The sequence below is a fragment of the Penaeus japonicus genome, unplaced genomic scaffold (assembly GCF_977035675.1).
Source record: "Penaeus japonicus unplaced genomic scaffold, GWHDUDI00000001_assembly GWHDUDI00000020, whole genome shotgun sequence".
In the NCBI taxonomy this organism is placed as follows: Eukaryota; Metazoa; Arthropoda; class Malacostraca; order Decapoda; family Penaeidae; genus Penaeus; species Penaeus japonicus.
The window spans coordinates 27,072,294-27,097,293 of NW_028234422.1; the positions used below are offsets into that span (position 1 = coordinate 27,072,294).

At 44.2% G+C, this 25,000-nt stretch overlaps 1 protein-coding gene across 8 annotated transcripts in view; it reads right to left on the reverse strand.

Annotated features, from left to right (window-relative positions):
- Nucleotides 1-25,000, reverse strand: part of LOC122252127 (uncharacterized) — a 302,966-nt gene that overhangs the window by 56,853 nt on the left and 221,113 nt on the right. The gene's annotated exons all lie outside the window — the stretch shown is intronic.

Genomic DNA, 25,000 nt, shown 5'->3' on the forward strand with positions numbered 1-25,000 from the left:
ACTTCTTCCCCTTTTGAAGACGCAAATGGGGAGAGTAGGTGGGGGTAGGGATGGAGGGTAGGGGATGAGAGAGGGGGAGGGGGAGGGGAAGTGCCCTGTCCACCGCCCTCCTAGCCTTACCATGCTACCCATCTCCTGTCCTGCAACCCTCCTGCTCCTACCCCCCTGTTGCTAACCTTCCCTCTCTCTCTCTGTTTACCCTCCTCAAAGCCATTCCTGACCTTCCGTCTGTCCCACTACCCTTTTCTCGATCCTGCCGTCCTGCTCTTCCCTCCCCTCTTCCCTCCTACACTTGCTTTGTTACCCTCCATCTACCTTCCGACCCTCCAAAACCCTACCTTGCTACCTTCCACCTACCTCCACATCCTCCATCTACCTTCATACCTTCCATCTACCTATCTACCCTCCCACTCTCATGTTACCCTCCATAAACTCAGCTACCCTCCCCTTACCCTAACACTCCCCCCCACCCCTCCGCGTCCCCTTCCACCCTACCCTGAACACTTAAAGCATAAAGGGTGCAGGGTGGTCTTAACTTCACAGGCACACTTTCATGAAAGGGTGTGTATATTTTCATATGCTTTCGTGAGTGCCTGACCTTTTTTCCTTTCGAGGGCATGCCAGTTTTTGTTGATCAGAACGCCAAAATATTTTAATCAATAAACACTGCACAACTTGCAATCCATTTCATATTCATTTTTTAAAAGTCCCGAAAAAAAAGTCCCAAGACAAAACAACTAACTTCATTTCCTTTCCCCTCAAAAATATTCCCCTTTAGTGATTCCTTCCAGACTCGTATTCCTCAGACTGTAATCAAACATCCACAGAAAAATAAATCACAAAACTACGGTTATTTACTCATTTCCCAACCACAGAAACCAGCTGCACAAATGTCTCAAAACGAACTTCCCACAAAAAAATTGCTCCCGAAATAAAAGAAAACGTAATGCGATATAAACTACTTAATCGAGGGGCAACTACACCAACACGTGACAGCTGCAAAAGGGACACACTAGCGACGGGGAGAGGGAGAGGGAGAAGGGGAGATAGATAGATAGATAGATAAAGTGAGGGAGGGAGAGAGGGGGATAGATAGATAGATAGATAAAGTGAGGGAGGGAGAGAGGGGGATAGATAGATAGATAGATAGATAAAGTGAGGGAGGGAGAGAGGGGGATAGATAGATAGATAGATAGAGAAAGTGAGGGAGGGAGAGAGGGGGATAGATAGATAGATAGATAGATAGATAGATAGAGAGAAAGAGAGAGAGAGAGAGAGAGAGAGAGAGAGAGAGAGAGAGGAGACACAGAAGGATGACAATGAATTTTATGAATACTAATTTGGACAATCTTTCGGCTCACGTCAGAACTCTTTATAAGGACCGCACAAATGGAAAGAGAAAGAGGAGGAGGAGGAGGAGGAGGAGGAGGAGGAGGAGGAGAAGAAGAAGAAGAAAAAGAGGAGGAGAAGGATGGGGGGGGGAGAGGAGGAGGAGGAGGAGGAGGAGGAGGAGGAGGAGGAGGAGGAGGAGGAAGGGAATAGGGGAATATAAAGAAAAATAAGAAGAGAGATGACTATGATTAGAACCAAAAAGAGAAGGAGGAGGAAGAGGACGATGATAAAGATGAAGAGGGAAAGATGAGGCACAGAAGAGGACGAGAACGAAGAAGAGACAAATGAAACAAAACAAAAACAAGAGGAGAAAAAAGAAGAAGTAGAAAACCAAGAAAAATAAGAACGAAATAGAACGCGCAACGAAGAAGAAGAAAAAGGAGAAGGAAACGAGACGAGAGAGAGATCGAGCGAGAGAAAGTCTTTTCATCCGTGGAATGAATGACCTTTCGTTCGAGCGAAGGAGATGGAAGAGAAAATGAAGGAGGAAGATAAAAAAAAAAAGACGTTACAGAAGATGATAAAAAAGCTACAAAAATGGGAAAAGAGAAAAAGAAAAAGAAAAGGGAAGCAGAAAATAACGAAATAAAGAAGAATTGGAGGATCTAAAAAATATATATATACAAATAATAGAGCCCACACAAGGAGACTGAAAGAAAAAGACAAGGAAAAATAGAATGAAAACGTGAAAAAAGAGGATTAAATAGAAGAAAAGAAGAAGGGACAACCGAGATGAATAGAGAAAAAATAGATAGATAGACAAATAGAGAAACGAAGGCAACCGAGATGAGTAGATAGAAAGAACGATAGAAGGAAACACAGGTATAAAGAAGAGTCGTGAAAGAAAGAGGAAAAGAGACATGGTAACACCCAAGAAGAGAAAAAAAGGAAGGAGGAACAAGAACAGGAAATGCGAGGGGAGGAGGAGAAGGAGGTGAAGGAGGGAAAAACGGAGGGGGACAAGGGAGAAAGGAAGAGGGAAGAGAAGGGGAAAGAGGCAGGAGGAGGGGAAGGGGAGAGAGAGAAGAGGGAGGAGGAGGGGGAAGAGGGAGAGGGAAGAGAAAAGAGAGTGAGGAAAGAGGGAGGGGGAGGGGGAGGGGGAATAGGAAGAGGGAAGAGGGAAGTAAGAGTGTAGTGCGGGATAGAGGGGGGGGGACAGACGGAGGAGGGAGAAGAGGGAGGGTGGGACGGAGGGGTTGGAAGGGGGACGGAGGAGGGGGGGTATTGAGTCTGAAACACAGTCAAGGCCAACACATCGCCCCAAGCTCTGGTCTGGAATGTCTGCAGTCATGCTACGTACCGTGGGGGATGGAGGAAGGAGGAAGGAGGGAGGGAAGAAGAGGAGGAGATGGAGAGAAAGAAGGAAAGGTGGAGGAGAGGGAAGGGGGAAGACGGGAAAGGTAGAAGGGAGGAAGGAAGGGGATGGGGAGAGAAGGAGAGAGTGGAAAGGAAAGAGAGATGGAGGGAAGAGGGAAGGGAAGGGAGAAGGGAGAAGGGAGAAGGGGGAAGGGAGAGAGGGGGAGGGGAAGGGCAGTCAAACCCAGCATGCTAGAGTGTGTGATTCACGTGCTTTGGGTGTATAAACTGTCTCTCAAAAAACAACCTTCACACAAGCCAACAGCAGCGCAGAGTGAGGGGCAGAGGGGAGGGTGGCTGTTTATTTACGGATTTTAGGGAAGGAGGATTGGAGGAAATTTAAAAAAGAAGGAAAAAATGGAGAAGAGGGAAAAAGGCGGAAGTATTTACGTGCTGATTGCAAGGAATATCGTGGAAAATCTCTCTCTCTCTCTCTCTCTCTCTCTCTCTCTCTCTCTCTCTCTCTCTCTCTCTCTCTCTCTCTCTCTCTCTTTCTCTCTCTCTCTCCTCCCTCCTTCTCTCACTTTCTCCCATCCCTCCTACCTTCCCTCACTCTCTCATTCCTCCCTCCTTCCCTAACTCACACCCATCCCTCCCTCCATCCCTCACTCTCTCATCCCTCCCACCTTCCTTCACACTCTCTCTCCCCTCCCATCTTCCCTCACTCACTCTCACTCTCACTAAGACTCTCTCACTTCCTGTACCTCTCTCCAAATTCCCTACAATCATTCACGCAACACTTGAACCTCCTACGCCACCTACTGCCTGCCCTCTCCCCCTCTTACCTCCCTCCCTCCCTCTCTCCCTCCTCCCTCCCCTCACCCAAGCGCCTGAGAACTCGCTCTGAACACAATAATCTGCCTGGAAGATTTGGCGGGAAGAAGAGGCGTAGAGAGCCGCATCAACTCTTCTTCTATTTCTTGGCTTCTTTCTGTTTGTTTATCGGCTTATGTGAGTATTTCTGTATTTCTATGTCTCCTCTGTCTGGTCTGCCTATCTATCTATCTATCTATCTAATCTATCTGTCTGTCTCACCGACACATACATATATACGTACATACATATATATATATATATACATATACATACATATATATATATATATATATATATATATATATATATATAAATATATATATATATATATATATATATATATATATATATATATATATATATATATAGAGAGAGAGAGAGAGAGAGAGAGAGAGAGAGAGAGAGAGAGAGAGAGAGAAAGAAAGAAAGGAGATAGAAAAAAAGAGAGAGAGAGAGAGAGAGAGAGAGAGAGAGAGAGAGAGAGAAAGAGAGATTAACCAAAGCAGCAGCCAACCCAACTCCACAAATCAGTCACAATAACCTCCAGACAGACAGACAGGCAAAAGAAAGACACTCTCTCACACCCATGACTTGTTCGAAAATTTCTGATATAATGGGGGTGAAAAGAGCACGGTCGGGGGGATCGGGGGGAAAGGGGAGGGGGTGGGGGAAAGGGGTGAGAGGGGGAAGGGGAGGGACGGAGGTGAGAGGGGGAAGGGGAGGGAAGGAGGTGAGAAGGGGGAAGGGGGGAAGGAGGTGAGAAGGGGGGAGGGGGAGAAGGAGGAGGGGTGAGGAATGGGGATCGGGGGGATGGGTGGGGGGGTTAAAAAAGCATTGTTGAGATATAAATGATGTGTCGTTTCTCTTTTAGGCCTTTGGTGAAAGTATGTTTTTCATAGACAATTCTCCCTCTTTACTTCCCCTTCCCTTCAGAGATCTCAGACTTTTGGCAAAATTTGTACTTTTGTTTCGTCTTTTTTCGTTTGTTGACGTTTGGATAGGCTGCCGCGTAGTTATTAGAATTGTGATAATGATAATGATGATAGTGATAATGATGATGATAATATTTACAATAATAATATTATTAATAATGATAATAATATCAATATCAATAATAACAACAACAACAATACAACAACAATCATAATAATAATAATAATGATAATAATAATAATAATAATTACAATATAGCAACAATCATACAGACAATAATAATAATAACAATAATAAAAACAAAAATTACTAGGAATCAATCACAATTCTTGTTAACAACGTCACTAATTAGTAGACAGTATAATCAATCTTATCATTATTTTCGCATTATCTAAACACACGCTTCGCCAAAACTTATTTCTAGAGAAAAAAAAACTTCACCGAACAACAACAAACAAACGAACAAACGCACCAAAGAAGCAAAGAAAAGAGAATGAAATATATCAGCAAGGTAAACAAACACAGTAAGGTAAATAGATTAGGCAAGAGAGAGGGTCTCCGTCCTACCTTAGGAGAGGAGGAGGGGGGAGCGGGGAGGGGGGAGGTGGAGGGGGGAAGCGGTAGGGTGTGTGTGGGGGAAGAGGTGGTGGGTAGGGAGGAGGGGTAAGGGTAGGGGGGAGAGGGGTAGAGCGATAATGGTATCAAATCAGCAAATACTTCATGCGGAAATGCCCTCTTCAGTACCCACCTGCCTTACCCCTCCCCCCTACCTCCTCTCCTCTCCTCTTCTCTCGTGCCCTTTTTTCCTTCTTTCTTTCTTTTCTTTTTTTTCTTAAAGTCTGTCTGTCATTCGGTCGCTCTCTGGGCATGGAAGTAGAGCTTGTTTCTTGTTTAGTTAATCGTTATTCTCTCTCTCAATCTCTCTCTCTCTCTCTCTCTCTCTCTCTCTCTCTCTCTCTCTCTCTCTCTCTCTCTCTCTCTCTCTCTCTCTCTCCCTCTCTCTCCTTCCTGTAGTTCTCCTCGTCTCCTTTCACCCGCCCTCTCCGTTCACCTTCCCTCCCCCCTCTCCTCTCTCACTTCACCCTCCCTATTTATTCCTCTCACACTCCCCCTACCGCCTCGCTGACCCCGATCTCCAAAGGGCACCTTTATCTGACCTTATCTGACCTTATCACCCCATATCACTCACCAAGTCACTCGCGCCAGGGGGTTACGCAAGCCAAGGGAGAGAAATGCGAAGGAACACTCGAGGTCTTCTTCGTCTATAGTCTTATTTTCGTATTTTTCCCCCGATTTATTCTGTTCTCCTGTTATGTGTTGTTATTGTGTTATCTTGCTCTTTTCTCTCTTTCTTTTTTAGATTCTCTTTTCTTTTCTTGATCGCATTTATCATTTTGTCTTACGGAAACAGCCAGCAAAGGATGACGTCAGGAAGGACCTCTTTACCCCCTCTGTGACACCTCCCATACCCCCCCCCCCCCCCGTCTGACACTTTCCCCAACCACCCTCCTTCCCCTGCACCCCCTTCCCCCCCACATCACCCCGCCCCCCGTCACACCTCCCCCAGCTATCCTCAGTTGGGGGTCCTATTATACGGGGACGTCCAGTGAGACACCGGGTTACGGGCGTCCATTTGCATACGGTAAGAGGAAGAGAGAGGTACTAAGAAAAGAGCGAAGGGGAGAAGCGGAGACGAAGAAAAGGGGAAAATGAAACGGAGGAGAGGGAAAGATAGATAAAGAGAGGGAGGGAGGGGAAGGAGAGAGAGGCGAGGAGAGAAAGAGAATAAATTAGAAGAGAGAGGAGGAAAGAAAGAGAAACATCCCGAGATAAACAGCAACAAGACGGCACTTGAAGGAGGGCGGGGCAAACCAAGACGCCGTTATAGTATGCTTCAGACTTCTCAAGGGAAGCCTCACCTCCCTCGCCTCGCCATTAATAAATCGCCGCCTCTCCTCGCGTCCGAGAACTTTCTGTGGCTCCGCTCGCTTGGCGTGAGGAAACAGGATATATTGTGCAAACACACAAGCACGCACACACACACGCACACGCACACATACATACATACATACACACACACACACACACACACACACACGCGCGCACACATACATACATACACACACACACACACATCTATCTGTCTATCTATCTATCTATCTATATCTACTGTATATATATATATATATATATATATATATATATATATATATATTATATATATTATATATATATATATATATATATATATATATATATATAAATTATATATATATATAATATATATATATATATATATTATATATATATTATATATATAAATATTGTATATATATATATATATATATTATATATATATATATATATATATATATTATATATATATATATATATATATATATATATATATGAAAATCTATCTATCTATATATCTATATCTATCTGTCTATCTATCTATCTATATATCTCTATATATATACTGTATAATTCCGTTCAATTGCAAATCAATAACAAAACATCATGCGATCACAAGGAGGAATGCAATAACAAAGACGTAAGCGAGTGGAGATGACAGCGGGAAGATCAGCCAAAAATCGTTACGCCATGTAACACTGCAACAGTTCCGTTCAGTGATTGGCAATTGTCAGTTACATTTTCTTCCTCAATTTTCATCAGATCAAGAACCAATCAGATTAATGTCCTGAGAGGCGAGATGAGGGTCATGAGGGGATATGACCCTGCATTACCCTGTTAGACACTTGCTGAAATGTCTCATGTGTTTTATTTTGGGGTTGGGAATTAGATCGAACTTTGAGGTGAACTTTCCTTGTCTTTTAAGGTCTGTTTATGTGATTACATCCCCCCCTCTTTCTTTCTCTCTCTCTCTCACATACACACACACACACATACACACACACACATACACACTCTCTCCAATGTCTCCTCCCTCATCCTTCCCATTCTCTTCCCTCCCTCCCTCCCACCCTCCTCCTTCCCCTAACCCCTCCTCCTTCCCACATAACTCCCTTCCCAGTCTAAATTCCATGCCGGACACGAGACGGAACATTTCACACCACTTAAGCCCTCAGACCGACTGTCAAGGGTCTCACGAAAGTCTTAAGTCATCAAGAGACAGGGGGAGAGAGAGAGAGGGAGGGGGGAGGTAGAGAGAGAGAGAGGGAGAGAGAAAGAGACATTCGCTTTCCCCGGTCAATGTACCAAGGGTTTGCCACAGAAATAGCTCCTGCCAGACTCTCTCTTCTCTTCTCTTCCTGGGGCCTCGGAGTCTTATCTGCTCCTCTTCCTGTTGACGATGCTCTTACTCCTGCTTCTTTTTCTCCTCCGTCTTCGTCTCCTCTTTCTTCGTCTTTCTCCTTATCCTCCTTCCAATATTTTTTCTTCATCTACCTTTCATTCTCATCGTCGGAGAAATTTTATTTTTATTCTTTATCTATTGTTTCTCTTCCTGTCCCTTCTACACGTCATTTTCCTCCTTTTCCTCCTCCTCCTCCTCCTCCTCCTGGTCCTCCTCCTTCCCTCAATAGCTCACATTCCTTCATACATATTCTTGTTTATTCACTCTGTATGTCTTCTTATCCGATCTCTTTCTGCTCTTCCTCTTCTTCCTCTTTTCGTCTCCCCTTTTTCTCCCCCTTCTCTAAGCTCTTAAATAGAAGATTACCAACAAACCAGCTATCTGCCGTGAATAATCCAATAAGGGGGACGCACGCATGGATGCCAGGCACGAATGGAGGAACTGGGAGAAAGGACGAGAGAGAGAGAGAGAGAGAGAGAGAGAGAGAGAGAGAGAGAGAGAGAGAGAGAGAGAGAGAGAGAGAGAGAGAGAGAGAGAGAGAGAGAGAGAGAGAGAGAGAGAGAGAGAGAGAGAGAGAGAGAAAGAGAGAGAAAGAGAGAAAAAGAGGGAGGGAGGGAGGGATAGAGGGGGGAGGCGTGAAAGGGAAACGGAAGAGGAATCGAAAGGGAAAATATTTAAAAAATATATATTAAAAAAAATATTTAAAAAAATATTATAAAAAAATATATACGAAGAATAATTTGGAATAAAATCCTTCTCCTCCTTCTCCTTTTTCATCTATCTCCTTTTCTTCTCCCCCTCCCTCCCTTCCTTCGTCGTCTCCTTCAATCCCCCCTCCTTCTCCTCTTCCTCTTGTCCCTCCTCTTATTATGTGTCCCTCTCTTCTATTTCCTCCTCTTCTCCTTACTTCCATCCTTTTCCTTTACCCTGTCCTTCATTCTTCTTCCCTCCTGTCTCCTCCCCCTTCCTCTTTCTCTTCCCGTCCTCCCGCCTCCTCTATTTTCTCCACCCCCTCCCCCCATTCCGCCCCCCTCCCCTTCTCAAAAGATACCCCCAACTGGTCCTTCATTCATGAATCCACCCCCCGTCCTCGCCCCCTCCCCTCCTTCCGTATACACAGCCTGTACCTGTGCCCACAGAAACCTCTTACCCCCCCCCCCTTCCCTACGCCCCCACCCCCTAAGGAATGCCTCATTGCCTTTCCTCGCCGTCTACCACCTCCCCCCCCCCCTCCTTTCCTCTCTCCCTACCTGCCTTCTTCCCTCCCCTCTTCTTCTTCTCTACCTTCACACAGTTCTCTCTCCTATCCTTCTCTAATCCTCCTCCTCCCTCCCTCCCTCCTCCATTTCTTTCCGTCTCCTCCCTCCTCCCTCTTACCTCTTACCTCCTCCTCATCCCTAACTCCTCCCACCCCATCCCTCATCCCTCCCTCCTCCTCATCCCTCCTCCCACCCCATCCCTTCTCCCTCCTCATCCCATCCCTCCCTCCCTCCCTATCCCTCCTCGCTCCTCCTTCTCTATATCCCAGCCCATAGAAGGAGGCGAGGCCGTTACAGGATGAATAAGGAAGGAAAGGAGGCTGAGGAACAAAGATGAAAATTAAGGGGATAATAATGATAAAGACTGGGGCTGGCGAAGAGGAATGACAACGAAGAGAATAAGAGGAGAAAAGGAAAAGGAGAAGAAAAAACCGATGAAGGATGCGAAGAAGAAATAGAAGAACAAAAAAGAAAATATCAACGAAGACGTAAGCGAAATATAAATGTAACAGAGAAAACAAAAATGAACTTAAGAAGCGAAGCCAGCAAAAAAAAAAAAAGACTTAAAAAAACACGCAAGCACACGAAAAGAAAGAGAAAAGAAAGAGAAAAGAAAGAGAAAAGAAAGAAAAAAGAGAGAGACGAATAAAAGCGAAACCGCAAGAACGCAAAAGGCAAGGAAATCCGACCGAGAAACTTGTGCGACGCTAAACCCGCGTGGAAACCGACAGCGCGGAATAAATCCACCTGTCACGGAGACTCGATAAAGACGCAAGAAGAGGAGAAGGAGAAGGAGAGGGAGAAGGAGAAGGAGAAGAAGGAGAGGGAGAAGAAGAAGGAGAGAGAGAGGGAGGGAGAGAGGTAGGTAGGTAGGTAGGGAGAGACGGCAGGAGGACAAGGAGGAAGAGGAGGAGGAGAACAAGAACAAAAAGTAGGAGGAAGAGGAGGTGAATAATTATAACAATAATAATAATGAAAAAAAATAACATTCAATCCATAATATCAATAAAAAAAAAACACAATATTCTCGTTCTTCCCACGCGGTTCAAAGTATGTTCATGAAATTGTCGGCTTATAAAAATAAAAAAAGCTTCCACCCCCCACCCCACCACCGACCCCCACCCCCCACCCTACCGGCTATCCTCCCCCTCTCCCCATCCGCCGGACACCCACACACGCCTTGAGGGCAAGCCTTGTTAGCAGAGCGCTTTCGGATACCGATAACCGCAGATAATAAAAAAGGAGAAGTGTGTATATAGATATATGGTGTTTCTCTTTCCCTTATCTTCCTTACGATCCCAAAAAGAACAGATTGCCTGAGAAGAACGAGATGAAAGGGAAGGAGGACAGAGGAACTTTGGCCTCTTATCATATGAGGTGGGGAGGAGGAGGGGGAAGGAGAGGGAAGGAAAGGGAAGAAAGGGAGGAAGAGAGAGAGGAGGAGAGGGAAGGTGGAATGAAGGAGGAAGAAGAGAGAGAGGAAGAAGGAAGGAGGAAAGGCAGAAGGTAGAGGACGAAGGGGGAGGGACGAGAAGGAAAAGAAAATTAGGAGAAGGAAAGGGGGAGGGGTATTAAGAGGTCGGGGAAAGGAAGATGAGGTGGAGGAAGTGGGAGGAGGAAGAGGTGAGGTAGGTGAGATGAAAGAGGAGGAGGAGGAAGAAAAATAAGAGAAGGAAGGAGTAATTAGTACTTTTTCTTACACGAAGGAAAATAATGAGAGAAAAGAAATATAAAAAAAATATCAGATAACAGGATTAAAAATAAATAAACAAAGAAATATATAACCCCCCAAAAAAGCAAGAGGAAAACGAAACAGAAAGAGATATACACGTAACTACAAACCGCATCAACAAACCGATCTATATCTATACACGATTATAAAATAAAGACACATACACATTATAGCCAAACACAAAGAAAAAAACAGGTAACACCGTCAATAAAATCCCAAAAAAAGTTATAACGTCGGTTCTTCTACAAATTATTCAAAAGTGTCTCCGTTTCTCCAAGCGATTCTTCAGGGCGGGTCAGGTAGCCCCTAATGACTCTCAGGTGAGGAGGAAGGGCGGGCCAGTCACTCGCGGAGGAGGAAGAGGAGGGACGAGGAGGGAGAGGAGGGAGGAGGAGGAGGGAGAGATGAGGAAATGGCGAAGAAGGGGGCGGGGGGAGAAGGGGAGAGGAAGAAGATGGGAAGGGGGGAAGGAGGGGAGGAGAGAGGAAGAGGAGGAAAAGGAGGATGAGGAGGAGGTGGGAGAGGAGGGGGAAGTGAGTGGGAGGGGAGGAGGGGGAGGAGTTGGAAGGGAGCAGGTAGGGGGGGGGGGGTAAAGTGGGAGAAGGAGGAGGGAATGCTTTTTTCGTTACTTCCTGGAAACGTTTTAGGCCTACATAATGTTAATTCACATATATATATATATATATATATATATATATATATATATATATATATATATATATATATATATATATATGTGTGTGTGTGTGTGTGTGTGTGTGTGTGTGTGTGTGTGTGTGTGTGTGTGTGTGTGTGTGCAAGTATGTGTGTGTGTGTGTGTGTGTGTGTGTGTGTGTGTGTGTGTGTGTGTGTGTGTGTGTGTGTGTGTGTGTGTGTGTGTGTGTGTGTGTGTGTGTGTGTGTGTGTGTGTGTGTGTGTGTGTGTGTGTGTGTGTGCGCTCTTGGACGGCTGCTGTGATTTACTTTTCTGTTGTAACTATATGAAACAGTTAACATGAGAATGAATTATGTAACATTCCTTGCTGTGATCGTTCATCACTGCTTTCTTTATTATTTCCACTTTGTCATCTCTTTCCCATTTTCTCTCCACACACATACACATACTCACACACACACACCTGGGCCTTTTCTCTTCTCTCCTCCCCCTCTCCCTCCTGCCCCTTCCCCCCTCCTCCCACCTTCCAAGAGCGGCTGCGGCTGCGGCGGTTAACGCGCCTCGCCTGGTAACATAAAAGAACATCGAAGAGCGTTCAAATAATTCTTTAAGACGACACAAGAGGCGCCGATGGTTCGCCCCCCCCCTTCTCTCTCTCTCTCTCTCTTTTTCTTTCTTTCTTTCTTTCTCTCTCTCTCCCTTTTCCATCCCTCCCTCATACTCTCTCTCAGTCTTTTCCACAGGTTGTACAAATGATTCAGATGTACAAGACCTTCCCTTCCGCATCATTTCTTCTCCCTCCTCTTCCTCCCTTTCACCCTTCAGCTCCTTCCCCTTCCTTCAACCCTCCCTTCAAACTGTGACTTGAAGACAGTTTGATGGAAACACCTTGCGCTCGCTCTCATTTCCTGCCGATTTGCTTTTGAGTGTTTTCTACGGGAGGTGTCAGCATCTTTCTCTCTCTCTCTCTCTCTCTCTCTCTCTCTCTCTCTCTCTCTCCCTCTCCCTCTCTCTCTCTCTCTCTCTCTCTCTCCGCTCACAACCACTATATTAATTTCTGCAATAAGCCTTTTATCATGCTCTCCCTATCAAATCGGATTACACTAATTCTCAAAACTGGAAAAAATAACCCAATTTTTTCAATGAGGTAGATTTCACGCCTCCTACTTCAAAATAGCCCCTCCCCCAATTAGAAAAAAATATAAAGAAACAAGAGAACAACTCAGACGAAAAATAAAAATCAAGATACAAAAAAGAGAAAAGGGAACACCGGTCAACAAAAAAAACGGAACAACTCGGAAACAGGAAAGAAATTGGGGGAAAAAAGTGTTACAGAATCGTGTGTGCCAAGTGCTCCAACATAAATATTCTTTCCTGCCTAAAAACACAAGCGGAAGGAGGTTCTCTCCCAGGGGAACGCGCGGCACAGGGAAACGATACCAATGCGACGTTTGTTCTTCACGAGAACGAAAACACACAACCTGAAGTAATGGTTTGCCTTTTGGAAGTAACGCGTTGTGGCTTATATACACCTTTTTTTCTTTCTTTCTTTTCTTACATGAATTCGTTCCCACGATAAGAACTTCCTTACAATAAGAGTAAGCAAAAAAAATATATATATCTATAAATGAAATACCAGACACAATGACAAAACCACGAATACAAGAAGGACACAATGCAAGATAAAGAAGGGAAAATCTCAAGAAAAGAAAGAGACTGAGAGAAAACCCCAAGCGTATCCGACATCAAGAAATAATCATTAATCAGCCCTGGACCCGCCGACCCCAAGCAAAAGACCCAGACCTCGGCTGTGTCTTCGCCTCCCTCGCCCTCCTGCTCCCCACCCTCCTTCCCTCTCCCCCCCCCCTTCTTCCTTCTCTCTCCCTCCCTCGCTCCCTCCTTCCCCCTCTTCCTCTTCCTTCTCCCTTCCTCCTCATCCTCTCTTCCCCTTCCCTAACCACCCTTTCTTCTTCTTCTTCTTCTTCTCCTCCTTCTTGTTCTTCTTCTCCTCCTTCTTGTTCTTCTTCTTCTTCTTCTTCTTCTTCTTCTTCTTCTTCTTCTCCTCCTCCTCCTCCTCCTCCTCCTCCTCCTCCTCCCCCTCGGCCCCACCCAGCATTGTGGTTCTCCCTCGGAATGTTCATCGTCCAGCTATAAAGGTGATTCTGTGGCGACATCAACCTAACAACTGTCGGGGAACATTACACGCTGGGAGATTTATGGTGAGGGAAGGGAGGGAGGGACGGAGGGGGGAGGTAGGGGAGGAGGGGGAGGAGGGGAAGAGATGTATGGGAGCGAAAGGTGAGGGAGTGAAGGAGGGGAAGAGATGTATGGGATGTGAAGAGGGAAAGAAGAAGGGAGTGTACAAAGGAAGGGGGGGGGAGGGATAGATATGCATGTAAACTGATAGATAGATAGATAGAAAGAGAGAGAGAGAGAGAGAGCGAGAGAGAGAGAAACTAACAGACACAGAGGAGACATCCAGACCGACACAGACAGAGAGACGAAAGAGAGGGGGTAGGAGGGGGGGGTGGAAGGAGAGCACTGAGAGTGGCTGCTCTGCCTTCGCCCCTCCGTAGGGAACCCGTACCCACTCCCTTTATGGGTATATAGGTCCACCTCCAACAGCGCCTGCTCTTAATGAAGATGCAGTCTGTCTGTCTGTCTGTCTCCAAGTTTCTCCTTTTCTCAAGCACATAGATATATCGGAGTTTGTGAATTTTTCCCTCCTGAATTTAGAAGAAGAAAAAGTAGTTTTTTTTCTTCTTCTCTCTTTTCTTTTCTTTTCTTGTGACTTTCTAACATAGTTTCTAGTTTGACCTTCTTCTTCCACTGGGATTCTTCAGGTTTATACGTTCTTATTCTTTCTTCGCGTGTCTATCCTTATCTGCTTCCTGTCTACTTCCCTTCTAATGAAAGTGCTTGAAGGACACACATGAGCGGACATGATCCTAAAGAAACTCCATAGTCTTGATGAGGCCTACGAATTCACTTAGCTTTGCTGTCCATTTCCTCTTTTATTCACTTATTTCTTTATCATTATCATTTGTACCTTTTTATGGCTCTTATCAACACCATATGGAAAACCCTCTGCACTAGTTTCACCTTTTCTATAAAGTCCCCCTTTTTACTTTGTATATACACACATTCCCACGATGCTGGAAAAACTCCCCATACTTTAGTTTCTAATTTATTGTTTTACGACATTTCAGACATCTGTTATTTCTTCTGGAATAACTCAATCATAAAAAACTCTTATTTCATTCATTTACTCATACAATTCTCATGCTATATATATATATATATATATATATATATATTATATATATATATATATATATTATATATATATATATATATATATATATATGTGTGTGTGTGTGTGTGTGTGTGTGTGTGTGTGTGTGTGTGTGTGTGTGTGTGTGTGTATGTATGTATGTATGTATGTATGTATGTATGTATATATATATATATATATATATATATATATATATATATATATATATATATAAATATATGTGTGTGTGTATGTATGTGTGTGCGTGTGTGTATGCATATATATTATATATATATATATATATATATATAATATATATATATATATATATATATATATATATGTATATACACACACACATATATATATACACACACACACACACACAAATAATATATATATATATATATATATATATATATATATATATATATATATATATATATATGTATATATATATATATTATATATATATATATATATATATGTTACATACATGTATATATATATTATATATACATATATATATATATATATACATACATAACATACATACATACATATATATAATATATATATATATATATATATATATATATATATATATATACAAATTCATTATTTTTTTATCACTGTAACTTTCTCATTACTATCATTACCTTCATTAATTTCATAATTAATCCTAAATTCATTCTGAAATTTTCCACAAAGTACTTAGTATTCATAATTTGCTTCCATATCCGTTCTATTGCTTCAATTTTTACAACTTAAACATAACCACAACATCCTTATTTAAACATTTAATATATCGTTGTATTTAGTATGTGTTCTTATCCATATCATCCACTATCCCCGAAATTCACATTGTTACCGTATCATCTATTTACTCATTATCATCATTTTCCTTTATCCAACCGTTCGTTCACCTGATCTAAGAGACACGTAAGATGCTCTCGGATTCCTTTTCCAAATGGAGCGTATTGTATTTTTTTTCTTTTTTTGTTCTATACATTTACTATCATCTTTTCCATGATCCCTCTTTTCATTCTCATACTTGTTGCTGACTTATTCTTCATTGTGCATCACTCATTAACTCATATATTTTACTCATCACCACCATAGCTCTTCATTCTCATACACATACAGATTCCTCATCCCCTGGATCGTTTTGCATCACACATAAACCCAATCTTACACACTGCCTCATCACCATCATCATCATCCATGCTCATGCTCCTGAAAACCGCTCACGGATTCCTCACCCCCCTGGAGCGCTTTGCATCACTCATACTGCCTCATCACCACCACCATCGTCATCTCTCATCCATGCTCATGCTCCTGAAAACCGCTCACGGATTCCTCATCTCCCTGAAGCGTTTTGTGTCGCAGTGATGATCGCTCGTAATCCGGCGCTGAGCTAGGATTATCTTGTCACAACAGTGGCCACGTCGTCATATCGAGGCGACTGACAGGCTGTTGATATCTCTTTCTCTCTCTCTCTCTTTGCAATGTCTCTTTTCACTGTCTTTCTCTCTTTATCTTTATGGCTGGTTCCGGTTGTTTAGTGTTGGTTTTGTACGTCGTAATGGTCGTATCTTTATTTGGTTGCCTTCCATTAAATTTCAATTATCTTTTTATCACTGTCAACTTTCCTCATTACTCTCTGGTTATTCATTAATTCATTCAACAATACCTTAATCATTCTGCAAATTATCCTCAAAGTCACTTTTGCTATTCATAATTTCTTCCAATCCGTCTATTGCTTCCATTTTTCAACATAAACAGATATAACCACCTTCCTTATTACCACATTTATCTATAGTTGTCTATCTAGTATGTTCTATCCATCGTCCTCTCTATCCCCCGCCATTCCCCCTTGTTACCGTATCATCTATTTACTCATTATCATCATTTTCCTTTATCCAACCGTTCGTTCACCTGATCTAAGAGACACGCAAGATGCTCTCGGATTCCTTTTCCAAATGGAGCGTATTGTATTTTTTTTTCTTTTTTTGTTCTATACATTTACTATCATCTTTTCCATGATCCCTCTTTTCATTCTCATACTTGTTGCTGACTTATTCTTATCACCACCATAGACTAACTCTTATTTTTACTCATCACCACCATAGCTCTTCATTCTCATACACATACAGATTCCTCATCCCCTGGATCGTTTTGCATCACACATAAACCCTATCTGTACACATCTGCCTCTTTCACGCAGCAGCAGCATCCATCCACTTGTCCCGCTAAACCGCTCTCGGATTCCGCACCCCCCCTGAGCGCTTGCATCTCCATACTCAGTCATTGCATCACCACCACCACTTCACTCTCTCCTTGGCTCTTGGCTCCTGAAAACCGCTCACGGATTCCTCATCTCCCTGATCGTTGTGTGGCGTTATGCTCTGTCAAACATGCCGGCGCGAGCGAGGATTCGCTGGCTCTTCAGTGCCACGTCGTCATATCGAGGCGACTGACAGGCTGTGGTATATTCTTGCCTCGCTGATCTCTTTGCAATGTCTCTTTTCACTGTCTTTCTCTCTTTATCTTTATGGCTGGTTCCGGTTGTTTAGTGTTGGTTTTGTACGTCGTAATGGTCGTATCTTTATTTGGTTGCCTGTCTGTGTGTGTGCCTCTGTGTGTATGTGTATGTGTGTGTGTGTGTGTGTGTGTGTGTGTGTGTGTGTGTGTGTGTGTGTGTGTGTGTGTGTGTGTGTGTGTGTGTGTGTGTGCTCTCTCTCTCTCTCTCTCTCTCTCTCTCTCTCTCTCTCTCTCTCTCTCTCTCTCTCTCTCTCTCTTTCTTGCTTGCTTTCTCTCTCTCTCTCTTTCTTTCTCTCTCCCCCTCCCGCCCTCCCAACTTCCTACGAAAGGCAATCAGACCTCTCAAGAATTCCCTTAAACGCAACAAAACGAAAACGAGACAAAACACAAAAGAGAAAAGAGAGAGAGAGAGAGAGAGGCTAAAAAAAAGACCCGCTCATTCAAACGATCAAATCAAGGCCCATCAAGAGGAACCAATCCAAGAGGAACAACGTCTTCAGAAAAGCCCCCAGATATTCCCGGAAGGAGAACAAAGATGTTTTCGAACGTGGGTCTTCACAGATTCGACGGGTCGGCGGAGGAAAAGATGGAACTCTTGGGACGTCTTAAGAATTTAACGGTTTGACTTCCACAATCATTTCGATTTTGTAGGGGGGATGGGAGGGAATATGGTTGGTGGGGGGGGGGGGAGAGGAAGAAGGAAGGTGGGTAAGGGGGAATTGGATAGAGGGAAAGGGAGTGTGTGAGTGAGTGAGTATAAGGGAGAGTAAGGGAAAGAAAGAATGAGAGAGTGTCAGAGAAAAAGAGAGCGATAAATAGAGATAGCGAGAGAGAATGAAGATCCAGATAAATAAACACAGACAGAGAGCAGGGGCATAAAAAGAAACATTCACACGACGCTGTAAAACTCCAAACCAAATCTCCACCCATCCCTAGGCCTATCATCTCACCCATAGCTCAAAATTAAGCCCAGTCCACCCTCGTCTAAATCTAAATATCCCACAAGCCCCCATCCCCATCCCCACTCCCACCCCACCCTGGCTCCGTGACACCCCCAACTCCAGATATCTCCGATCCCCCTCCCACCCCCCATCCCACCCCCACCATTCTCACCCATGTAAAAACATTCCCACAAAGCGCGAAAATCTCATCTCATCCAAAACAGACAATTCCTTCTAAAGACCTTCCCCCTACAAAGACCTTCCCTTTCCTCTTTCTCACACCCTTCCTCTTGTCTCGTCTTCTTCCTCTTCCTTCTTTCTCTTGAAACTTCGTACCGTCAGAAAGCGCTTCGTTCCTCTATCTTCCCTTAAGCATCGAACAATTATTTTGGGGTTTTTATTTATTCTTGCTCTTCCCCCTCCTCTGCCTATTTTTCTTTTTCTTTGGTCTCTTCCTCTTCTCCCTCTTACTCTGCCTCTCCTTCTTCCTCTTCTGCCTCTCCTTCTTCTTCCTCTTCTTCTACCTATTCTCCCTTCCCTTCTTCCTCTTCCTAAAGACTCGACGCTTCCCGCGTGTCAGTCAAACGCCCCGCCCCCTTTCCTCTCTTCTCTCCCCGGTCTTCAGCGTGACGAGGAGGCGGAGCGTGACAAGGTGTGACTGCTATGACAGGCTAACGAGCGTGACAAAGGAGGCGCGGAGGGCGTTAAGAGAATAGGGATAGACCTCACCCTTTAAGGACAGAAGGGGAGGGAGGGGGGAGGAAGGAAGGGAGGGGACCAAGAAGAGACAGCAAGAGGAAGCAGATATTATATATAGATTCTCCTCTTCCTTTTTCACTTGGTGTTATTTCATGTTACATCTTGTCATCATCTTTCCCATGTTCCTTTATTGAACTGTGCTATTTTTTATTGGTATCATCATCCTCTTCACGACTTTTTATTTCTCCGAGTAACTTATGCATACTGTGTCCGAAATAAAGATTATCATTATCATCATCATCATTCTTATTAATAGGAGGGAGAGTCGAGGCGAAGACGGGAGACAGAGAAGAAACACGAGAGATGAGAGAGGTGCTAAGTGGCGGCTTGCTCTCGTCAAGGCTGGGCGTGTGTGTGTGTGTGTGTGTGTGTGTGTGTGTGTGTGTGTGTGTGTGTGTGTGTGTGTGTGTGTGTGTGTGTGTGTGTGTGTGTGTGTGTGTGTGTGTGTGTGTGTGTTCGTGGTTTTTATATCGATCTGCTTTCCATCTTTCCTGTCTTTTCTCGATCTCGATCTCATCTCGCTATCTCCTCTGGATAGGTGGGTTGATAGATGGGCAGAGATGGATGGATGGATGGAGGGAGGGAGGGTGAGAGAGAGAGAGGGAGGGAGGGAGAGTTTATTGAGAGAGAAAGAGAGGAAGAGAGGGAGGGAGGGAGAGAGGGAGGGAGAGAGGGGGAGAGAGAGAGGGGGGGGGGCAGATAAACAAATTAAACAAACAGAATAAAAAAAAAAACACCCAATAGGTTCCACACCAAAGACACCCACACCCAAACCATCACAGTCTCATTCTCGCAAACCGTAAACCAAAAATACCAACAAAAGGGATTCTAAAATTTCACTAAAAACCGAACACCCTCGAACACAAAAGGGAGGATCCGAACACTGCACACTCTGCGGCCTCTAAAGAATCGAATCCTGTTGAGGAAAAGAAAGAACTAGAAACTTGCCAAGAGGAAAATGCCTGTGTATAGACGTGAACAGCGTTCAATGGGCGGGTGAACAGGACACGACAAGTGCGAGAGAGAGCTTGTTCGGTGTTCAGAGTTCAGAGCCTTGCAGTGGGCGTAAGGAAGAGCCGTCGGTCTGGCTGTGGGCGCCGCACCCGAGAGGCCATGCATGAATAAGGGTGCGAGGTCAAGGTTCTCATTACATTTGCTAGGCCTAGAAGTGTGGGAGGGCGGGCGGGGATCCTACCCAGACTTAGGGAGAGTAGAGGAGCGTTTCTGGGATGTTATTTATTTGTTTATGATGCAGGAGAGAGAGAGAGAGAGAGAGAGAGAGAGAGAGAGAGAGAGAGAGAGAGAGAGAGAGAGAGAGAGAGAGAGAAAGGAAAAGAAAGAGAAACAGATAGACCGAGAGAGCAAAGTGGCTGGCATACAAACCCAAACTTTCCCTGCATTCTCCGAGAGCAAACCACAAATCTTTACCTCGTCACACACACACACACACACACACAAGCAACCGAACCTCCAGTCTACCAATGCCCACATGACGACCAACCTACCCATCCCTAATTCATGAATGATCATATTTTCCTTCCTCCATGCCACTCAACCCACCGGAACTTCTCAACCGCTGTTCTCAACCACCGTGAATACGACGAGTGTTTGCGCGCGTAAGCTAGTGAAACAATGAAGCCGCCATGAAGCCTTTCGAAGCTTCGGAAATACGAACGAGGGATTGCGCGCGTAAGTTAGGAAACAATGAAGCCGCCATGAAGCCTTTCGAAGCTTCGGGAATGACGATGGTGGTGGCGTGACGGATCTCATTTCCTGTCGATATTAAATGATAGCGGAGGAGGGAGGCATGTGCGGGAAGCGTGAGGGAAAATGTGAGGGAAGGTGAGGAAAGGTGAGGGGGAAAGTAGGGCTGAAGAGGTTGGTGACTGAGACACTACCTCGAGTATGAAGGAGCGGGAGGAGGAGGAGGAGTAGAAGATGAGGAAGTAGTAGTAGTAGCAGGAGGAGGAGGAAGAGGAGGAGCAGGAGGAGCTAGTGTGAGTTAGTGAGCGTGTTCATATATCCCCTACGCCTAAATCTTCCTCTATAGCCATTTCCATTTTTAACTTGCTCTTACGCCCCCGAGCATCCCATTACGCAGATACGCTTCACGTCCTAAGTGCGAAATAGAAAAAAATATATATATAATAAAACACGAACGTAACCATAACGAAGGATACGTAAAGTAAACAGAAACACGAGCGCCATCTTTATGTGGCGCTTCTAACTACACACTTAAAAACTAAACGTGTGAAAAGCTTATCTTAAACCTCCATAAACGTTATTTCTGGCTTAAAGGTAGAAGGGAGGTGTTTTTATTCCTTACTTAATACACTCTCTAAAATAAAATGGTAGAGAATCTTAGCGATATATTTCATTAAACGCCTGTATAGCTGTATAGCACGCAAGGCAAGTCATATATACTCATACTAAGAAAAAAAAGATGGAAAAGTTTTATAATTTCAATAAACCATTTCTCACTTCTCCCTTTAAACATACCAGTGAAGGTTAGGGGGAGGAAGGGAGGGGAGGGGGTGAGACAGACAGACAAACACGCGTGACGAACACGAGAAACAACAGGGAGCAAAAGAGCGAGAAATAAAAGTATAAAAAAAGGATTGTAATTAACGCTCGATCTTCGCCGCGTAAACAGGCAATAAAAGCGGCGCCAAGAGGAACACAAAGCACGTGACCTAAACAAAGGCTGGAACAGGGCGGCAAACATTCCGGTCACACTTTCAGGACAAACAAACACGGCGAAGAAGAATTGTAGCGCAGGCTTCGACGAGGATAAAAGGGCGATCCATTACTCACACAGACAGACACACACGGCAAGATGTGTATATACAATACACGGGTATACGTAGTACGTACACACACCAAATCAATGTGTGTGTGTGTGTGTGTGTGTGTGTGTGTGTGTGTGTGTGTGTGTGTGTGTGTGTGTGTGTGTGTGTGTGTGTGTGTGTGTGTGTGTGTGTGTGTGTGCGTGTACTATGCCTTCATGTAAGTATGTAATCTCGTCGTGTGCGTGCGTGTGTGCGTGTCCAAGCGAGGGAAAGAGAGCGCCGTTGGAGTCCCAACAGATGTAAATCATTCATCAACGTTAGAGCGACAACACGAGGCTAATACGGAGCAACAGCAGGGGGGCACGTGACCCTCCCTTCCGTAGGGGGTGGCGTGGGAGGGTGCCTGTCGGGGTTGGGGTGGGGGGATGGGGTTGGGGGTTAAGTACAAGAGCATCATGAATTTTATTTTTTTGTTTTGTTTTCCTTCGTCTCAATTCATAGAGAAATAAAACAACAGAATTACAACGAGATACAGAGACTGGAAAAAAAATCATCAAAAACGATCTTAAATATATCTTAAAAATATTAAATAAAATTCACAACAAGTTTCCCTCCACCCCCTCTTCCCCCTTCCCCCTTTATCCCTCCCTTACCCCCCCCCCCTTTTCTATTCGCCGTGGGAGGTCGAGGAACGGAATGTCAAAAGCCAATCTGGAAGAAGGAAACTGATAATCCACGTGTCAGATGAAGACGGAACGCGTGTCGGGTGTCTGTGTGTGTCCGTGTGTGTGTGTGTGTGTGTGTGTGTGTGTGTGTGTGTGTGTGTGTGTGTGTGTGTGTGTGTGTGTGTGTGTGTGTGTGTGTGTGTGTGTGTGTGTGTGTGTTAGACGTCTGTCTGCATGCAAACGAAAGAGAGAGAGAGAGAGAGAGAGAGAGAGAGAGAGAGAGAGAGAGAGAGAGAGAGAGAGAGAGAGAGAAAGCGTGAGAACGTAAAGCAAAATCCACAAGACAAAACACCAATAGAGAAACAGATCACATCTCCCTCTCCCCCCCTCCCAAACCCCACTCCCCTCCTGCCCCATCTTCACCCAGGCATGCAATAACAGACGAGAGCGTGCAATGTTGCATTAACACCGCTGAGCTTACTCGCGTTGCAAGGCCGAAAGCGTTGTTTGCTGAGAGGAAACAGACCAAGACACTCTGCTCCTCTTCTCTTTCAAGTAAAAAAAAAATGAGAGGAAGAGAGAGAGAAAGAGACAGACACACAGAGAGAGAGAGAGAGAGAGAGAGAGAGAGAGAGAGAGAGAGAGAGAGAGAGAGAGAGAGAGAGAGAGAGAGAGAGAGAGAGAGATTGAAGAATACTTTTAATTCATAATTTTTTAATCGGTCTCATTGTATCTGATTGCCTTCTTGGTAATTAAATGCAAATTACTGGTGTATCAAATTTTCTCAAGATCGAAGGTCGAAACTCTACGAATAATTAGACATGGTGTAGAAATATATGTGTGTGTGTGTGTGTGTGTGTGTGTGTGTGTGTGTGTGTGTGTGTGTGTGTGAAACCAACAACTACACGTATACATCCATAGACATAATTCTTGATAACATCTCCCCCAACCCCCACCCCAAAAAAAAAAAGAAAAACCCTCAAGCTATCTCTAAATTCCTAGCAACCCTCAAGCAGAATCTTTCCGCCTCTCCCCCTCCCCTTCGCCCCCCTCTCCCTCTCCCCCCCTCACCCTCAACCCCCCCCCCCCGCCCTACTTCCCTCCCCGGCGGTCGCCAACCCTATACACAGACTTGCTGTTAACTCTTATACATTCTTCGCATACTCGACGAAGGGTTGAAGCAGGAGGCTCTAGTTAGTGTGTGTGTGTGTGGGGGGGGGAGGATAAGAGGGAAGGGGGAAACAGGGTGAGGGGGGGAGGAGGAGGAGGAGGAGGAGGAGGAGGAGGAGGAGGAGGAGGAGGAGGAGGAAGAAGAAGAAGAAGAAGAAGAAGAAGAGGAGGAGGACGACGACGACCACGCCCGGCCATACAAACAGTGTAAAATGGTTGAAGAGGGGATAGGGCGCGGGTCGCCATGATGGAAGGACGATGGAAAGAGAAAGCGAAAGAAAGAGACCGACAGAGAGAGGAGAGGGAGGAGGAGGGAAAGGAAGATAAGGAAGTAGACAAAAAGATAGAGAGAAATAGAGTGAGTGAGTGATATATATATATATATATATATATATATATATATATATATATATATATATATATATATATAGAGAGAGAGAGAGAGAGAGAGAGAGAGAGAGAGAGAGAGAGAGAGAGAAATATAAAAATCAACCACCAATTTCCCACGCACAGCTCACATACCATAATATTAAATTCCAAGATATCAGTGGTGAGGCAGAAAAGTCAAATCGAGTATCAACTGTCACATTATTTTTAAATTTCGAAGAATAAAAAAGAAGTTAGCATATAAAAAAAATAAAAGAAAAGAAAATAATGACCTCCCTTCTGCAACACCAACAATTCAACGCAGAGAGAGAGAGAGAGAGAGAGAGAGAGAGAGAGAGAGAGAGAGAGAGAGAGAGAGAGAGAGAGAGAGAGAGAGAGAGAGAGAGAGAGAGAGAGAAACGAACTACATTTTGTAAGATCACCCGCTGAGTTTTAACATCACCCTCGAGCTATAAAAAAAAAAAAAAAATTTCATGATCTATGGAGCGTCAAAAGACCGGCCATTTCGACAACGTGGGGGAAACAACCGCCTTTGGTGACCGTGGACAAGATGTCAAGTCAGTCAACACACATGCAACATACTCTCACAAGTTACGGAATCAGTCAACGGGTATGTTATATACACTTTGCAATTTCGTTTCCCTCTGTTGGTCCTTCGTTATCGTTGTTGTATCGCTGTCATTTGTGCCCATTGCAAGATCAAGAATAGCAACAACACTGATAATAATAATAACTAGTAATAGCAATAATAGGGGTAGTAACGGTGATGACAACAATTTAACCAAAATACGAAATTTGGGAAAACGAAAGTCCTAAAATTTCGATAACATTTCTTTTTCTCTGCCTTCCTCTCCCCTTCCCCCTCTCCCACCCAACCCTCCCTCCCCCCTCCCCCCTTTTGCAACGCAGTGCCTCTCCAAGGTCACAGTGTTCATCCACACGAAAATTGGCCGATTCATTCTCTTCGGTCGTAAAAAAAATAAATAAATAAAAACAGCAAAAAAATAATAATA